We start from the raw sequence: 6,514 nt of genomic DNA, 5'->3' as shown, positions 1-6,514 counted from the left end.
CAGATAGCACTTTTTAAATTGGATCAATGGGAATAGCAGAGAAGGGCAGCACTTGTTTGAATTTCCTGACAGTGAAGCCCTCCAGAGTATTTTATAGTACCACAAGATGGAGGAAATCATATAAAATCTCTGTGTTGAGATGACTGGAAAAACTGTAAAGGAAGTTTCCTTTACAGTTGTCTTTGTCTTCTGTGCATGTCTCCTTATTTCCTCCAATACACCAGGAGTAAGGTAGCTTTGTTTTTTCAAGCAAAATGGGCAGGGAGAAAAGGGAGAAGAAAAATCAACAGTGAGGAATAGTTTGATGAGTGGCTGAAGTCAAAATAGAGACAACCTAAAAAATCATAGACATTGTCCACTGCTAAAGAGAATCATTTCATATCAGAAGGAAGACAGAAGATTATTTTTTTATAAACTTTGATTTTTAGAAGAGACATAAAGAATCTGACTAAAAAAAATACCTTTCTTTTCAATATTTAATGAGGCTTTATTTTTGTCCATCTACTTTCAGGACATGAAAACAAGCCTCTGACACAGGAACACACTCTCCAGCTGCAGTGTAACAGATGTGCAAACCATTAGTATCTGCTACCCATTCCAAGTCATTAAATCCGAAACCCTGCAGGAGGAGTCAAAGGTACCACCAGGGGACCTGTGGCAGTTGTGGTGTTTCTACTTAGCTGATTTCTCTGGAAAGGGCCAGTGCTTTACCTTGAGGCACAGAGCAGAGTGAGGAACCCAGATCTGGATTAAACATGGATGAAATGACAATGGAAATGTACATCTGGAGTCATAAGATATATTTTCGGATCCCCTCAGTGTGGTGAAGGGGAGATAAGTGGTGTGTCACTGATGAGGGAAGGTGTAAATTGCATCCAATGGACAGAGTTAAAACAAAGACCCTAAAATGCTGCAGTGTCTGGGGAAAAGGGCAGAGGAATGACTTGTTTCCTGAGAGCTCAGCTCCAACAGAGCAATGGATGGTTCAAGTTGGACTCCAGAGAGTGTTACCATCCAGATAGGGTCTGTGCCCACCAGCTGACCCAGGACTTGTCATTGCATCCAGTGCCTCTGGAAAAAACCCTCATCACAAGGAAACCAGCGCTGAAGAGGGACAGTCCAAGGATTGAACTGAAAGATGGATCTGCCCACGAAGACAACAAAAGTGCAGGCTGGGGAGCTGAATCTTCAGAAATGCCCCTGGCCCCTGTCCGCTGAGAACACAGCCCTGGTGGGCATTGAGACTGGACCTCAGCAGAACCTGACCAGAACAAACACCTCAGGCATCTCCCAGAAGGCCAGACACCTTGATTTGTCTCAAGCACATCCAGATCCCCTTCTCTCCTCAGAAGACACTGTTCCTCCTGGGACAGAATGTCTCGATCTTCAGACCCCCAAATTCACAGCATTTTTGTCGACTGCGTGGCATTCCAGCCGCCGGCCGGCTTTCTGATGTCGCATGTGGGTGAGCTTTTGCTCACTCTCTTGCCATCTCTCTGCAAGCTGTGGGAGCCAGAGTGGGGCAAGTGTCACAGGCAATATGCAGAAGCAATTCCAGAAACTTTATTGCTCAGAAGTGGCACTCGGCCAGGAGAGGAGAAAGAGAAGAGCTCATAGTTGTGTGCTTGCACACACTGACAAAACTGCTACTGATGAATCAGAGAGAGAAATCTGGAGAGGTGACCTTGGGAGGTCACAGAAGACTCATTTTTGCCAACAAATATGAACATTTGCAATCATGCTGTGGCCTGATGCCAGTCACTGTTTTATGTGCTATCTCATCAAAACATATGAATTTTCAATAGCTGTTTTAGAGTCCTACTTGCTGCGGCGTTATATCTCTCCTACTCCTACAGGTTTTGGATTTTTGTACAGATACAAAAGCAGGGTATTGAGGAAAGCTGGCACTTGGGTTGGCATTGTTTCCCATGAACATTTTCCTGCATTCTGAAAATCGCCGACTGGTCAAGTGCCGGAAGGTCACTAAGCAACGTGGCAAAACTGATGACAGAAGGGAGGCAAAAAATCTCTGGGAAAATGAAACTCCTCCACTGTCCGGCCTGGAAGGTCAAAAATTGCCATTTTGAGATTGCTTGTGTTAAGGGAGGCTCACCCACCCTAGGTGTCAGCCCTTCAGAGAGAACTACTGTAAATATCGCCATCTGTGATGTTCCTGGTGAAGGACTCTGCTGATGTAAAGGTTATTACTCATTTATAAACATATGGCTGCTGTAATCCTTCGTTCCTCTGTTCATAGTGGGATTTGGGTTTGATTGAGCTCAGTTTCAAAACAAAGATTTTCTTTCCCTACTCAGCACTAAAGGGACATTATTAATTTGATTTATATTAATAAGAACAACAGAAACCCACTGTGGCAAATTCTTAAATCAATAGATGTGATCTGACTGAAAAAAAACATCCCATTGAAAGCAGTTGGTCTGAAGGAGCACCACCCAGTGCAGCCTGAAATCAAATCTGCAGTGACTGAAAAAGATTGTGAACAAAAAGGCAGAGGATTCTGCTATTCATCATTGTCCCAACCAAACAAAATAATACAATCTAACAGCAAATGTATGCTTTTCTGGCATTATTTCCATTTTGTAAATCCAGAGAGATAAAACACTGAGGTTTATAGTACGTGAGCTGACAGCATCTTTCAGTGATACTGTGATGGCGAAGGCTCTGAAAATGTGTTTTCAAACTATGGATTTTATTGCCTGTGTGTGTGATGTGTGAATACTTGAGCATATACATGCCTTTCAAATGAGCCCTTTAGATCTAAGATCCCATTTCCTCCATATAGTCAACAAAGACCATAAAGCAATTTCTGTAGGAGCAAGAGTTCACACAGAAGACCTGAAAGCTAAAAATTCCCACCAAACCAGTTCAGACACAATGCACAGTTTACCTGTTGTCTGTCTGCTTCCAGGAGCAAGGGGACCAGTTCATCTGGCTTATTGTAAATGTCTAGCTCGGGCTGAGATGAACTGCTTCCTAAACTCCTTTGTCTTTGGGGAGAGTTTTATAAGGCCCTTGATTAAGAGTTTTGATGGCAGTAGAGGCTGTGTCTGCTATGGCTATCCATAATATTATGCAAATTCGGAGGGGAAAAGTATTTTATTCACTGCTGCATTGAAATATCTTGCAGCAAACCACACCCCCATCCCCAAATGGGCATGGCTGGACTCCACATAACAAGACATCTCTCTCTGTACTTTTGACCAGCAGATTGAATAAAATCAGAGCTACCAATATATGATCCTGTCTCCTGAGAAACATTTTTCCTGATGGGAAACTCATCTGCCATATTTTAGATAGTGTCTAAAAAACCTTGTCACTGATATTGCCTTGGATTACTCTAAAAGAATACTTTAGCACCCAGCCCACATTTCATCATTAATAATATTTATGTAATGCAGCTGCAAGGCTGAGCAGCACATTACGTCACCTCAGCTGAATGAAGAGCAAGTTGCACTTTCTAGATCACAGCACTGCCATGTTTGCATTATGTATGCTGGAATTCAGTAATGAAAAAATTTAAATGATGGGAACAATTAATCTGGCTTCAGGATTTTTAAAATTAAGGTTGCAGGATGAAGATGAAAATGTACTTCAGCATCTCGGGGGTTTTAACTTTTTAATGTTTAAATCAACTTTGAAAGGATTTCCTTTTTTGGAATGCTGAGGTAATTATTTTTAAAGGTAATCTTTTGTTAAAACTAATTTGTGAGCCCCTGAAATACAGTTGAAAAAGTAATGGAATTCATTGAGGGATCCTCACGTCCATGAGAAAGCTTCAAATGAAGAGATCTGAATTATTTTTTAATGTGAAAGTGTGTGAACATCCCTGATTTATGGCACCTGAACACCAAACTGCCAGTCCTTCCTGGATTGCTGTGAGATGGCATTTGCACTACAACAGAGCTCTCAGCACTTTCTTGCAGCAGAATTAAACATATCCATGCAGCTGGCTAGTTCAGTTTCTGACAGAGTGTGTAAATGTCCAAGTTTTGGAATGTTTTAGATGGTAACACCTAGTATGCTGAAATCTCTACATGTTTGTGTTTTTCCTCTAATCCACGTCATGTAATCTTTGAGCACACAGGGTTTCACCCTTGCTACATGCCTGGAAGAGATTTATTAATTGCAGCTACTTTAATGGAACAGAATAGAAGCACAGAGAGAATAAATGACTTGGCAGAGCCAGAAATAGAATCAAGATTTCCTAAAACCCATTCCAGTGCCTCAACCACAAACCCATTCCTGTGAAAAGACCAGGAAGTGTACCATACCTTTTTCCCCAAATTTATTCTATTAAAACTCTGCAAAAAGGTCTCTGGGCATTCTTGCTACAGTTAAAATAATAGCATAATTCAGTTTATCTTGAACCTGTTTCCAGGCAGGCTTGAGACAAATCAAAATGCCTGTGCAGTGCAGGTATTAGCTTTATTTTTAAGCCCACAGTTTAACTGTTGATGATTTCTCATGCCCTGAGTTAGGGATCAGAAGAATTCAGATCTGCTTCTCACACCTTGTAAAATTCAGAGATACTCACTATTCAACTAATAATTACAAGCAGACCATTTCTTGCAGATTTGCTGCTCTGTGAATTTTACCATTAAGCTTTTAGCTACAATCACTCTCCGCAAAGCTCAGAAAATTGTCTGTTGTTTTAAACTCATTGTTTAAGGGTTTTTACAAAACAGCTCCAGAGGGCAGTTTCACCATTCCAAGGCATCATGACTGGCGAAAATACCTGCAGTACTTCTTTTAGTTTTCTCCCCCAAAATTCCCTAATAAACACTAGAAGTGAGTTTGCCAAGTCTGTACTTACAGGCGTAATCTCCTATTGACACATGTATAAATTACAAGGGCAGAAGCACTATCCAGTCACAGGGTAATGCTCTATCAGTGAGATTTCTGGGATTTTTCAGCAGTGTACTCTGTATATGGCAACTGCTGGCTAGTGTTTGCCTATTCTTCACTTGCTTAAAACCTCTGGTTTTGTCTTGAGGGTCCACCTAAGGTCAACTTCCCACCCCCAACAGTGGCATAGAAAACTGCTCTGAAGGTGGAAGAAAATGCCTCTCCTCACTGAGCAGCCAGTGTTGATAAAACAGCTCTCTGTTGGAATAGCTCTAAGGGCAAACAGTGAGGAGGTTTACCCATTCAAACAAAGTTAAGAGTGAGCAAATTCTCTTAAAGATGTACCTATGTCTGAGATCTTTGTTTCGTTTTCAGTTGCTTGATAGAAAATAAAGATAAAGCCAAGAGCAGGCTGCATTGAAAAAATCCTCTGTGCTCCTGAAGATATTTCCTTTGTGTTCAAGAGAAAAACACAAGAGAAGTCCACTTTAGCTAAACTTGTAATAATATTTTTTAAAAAATAAATAACAAACTCTTATATATATATATATATATATACATATTGAGCCCTTTTTAACCTTTGCTTTCTCACTGTTTCTAGAAAAGAACAAGAATGGGGAAAGTACATGTTTTGCCATGTCTAGTATACTCCCTTTTATGGGGTCAGGTCTTAAAAGAAAACAATCCAAGGTGAAGCTGTGTGATTTGTAAACACAAGATGGTGGTTGTATCGTGAAATCTGCTTATAATTCTGTCACCTGTTTCCACTTGCCTGTCCACTCCTGGAGTGTCTGGTGGCATCTCTGGCAGCATGTCCACAAGGACTTTCCTAAAAATATGTCCACTGATAAAGTAGGACTGTGGGGTTTTCTTAGGGGTTGTCTCTCTTGGGGATGAGATTTGACAGGTTGGTCCAGTTTCAAATTTAGACAAGACCCAAACTGGAAATTCAAGATGCTGTTAGGAGAGGACCACAAACGAGGAACGAGTTAAGCCTGAAACATGGGGGCAACCCAGAACCGCCTCTGCCACACACACCAGGATCAAATAATGACTCAGAGCCCCCTGAAAGAGATGCAAGTCAGGAGCCTGCCCCACACAAACACACCTCCTCCTGCTTCCAGGGATGTGTCCTTTGAAGTAGATGTCCTGAAATTCATGTGTAGATCCCCAGGGATGTGAACAATGGCTTGACGTGCAGCTCTTGTTTAAAGGGGAGGAAGAGAAATCCTGAAATTCCCTGCCCCTCCTCCAGCCTCAGCTTGAGCTGGCTTTACATTTTCTGCTGTTTGAAGGTGAAGGGCTTCTCTCTGCTGCCCATCATCAGACTGGCCTTATGGCCTCCTCCATGCAGCCAGTCTCACACTGAGGTGCTGCTCTCCTCCCAGGACTGAGCCTGCCCTGGGCTGACTCGACAGGAGAGGTGTGCTCAACAGAACCATGCTGTAGACTACACATCTTGCTATCTGGGGGCCAAATCATCAAGTGCATGGAAAGGCTTTAGCAAACAGGCTTTTGTGAATGTTTCTGGACCTTGGGGCTGTCAGGACAGCATCCTCCTCCATCCTGTTCCTCAGTCGCTGCCTGGCCATAGGCAGGGAGTAGTTTCTGCTGCCTCAGCCCAAACCCAGCAAACCTGTGGTGATAG

This window comes from Molothrus aeneus, chromosome 1 (genome assembly GCF_037042795.1).
Source record: "Molothrus aeneus isolate 106 chromosome 1, BPBGC_Maene_1.0, whole genome shotgun sequence".
NCBI lineage: Eukaryota > Metazoa > Chordata > Aves > Passeriformes > Icteridae > Molothrus > Molothrus aeneus.
The sequence above is the reverse complement of the archived record's forward strand: the minus strand, read 5'-3'. Positions refer to the sequence as shown.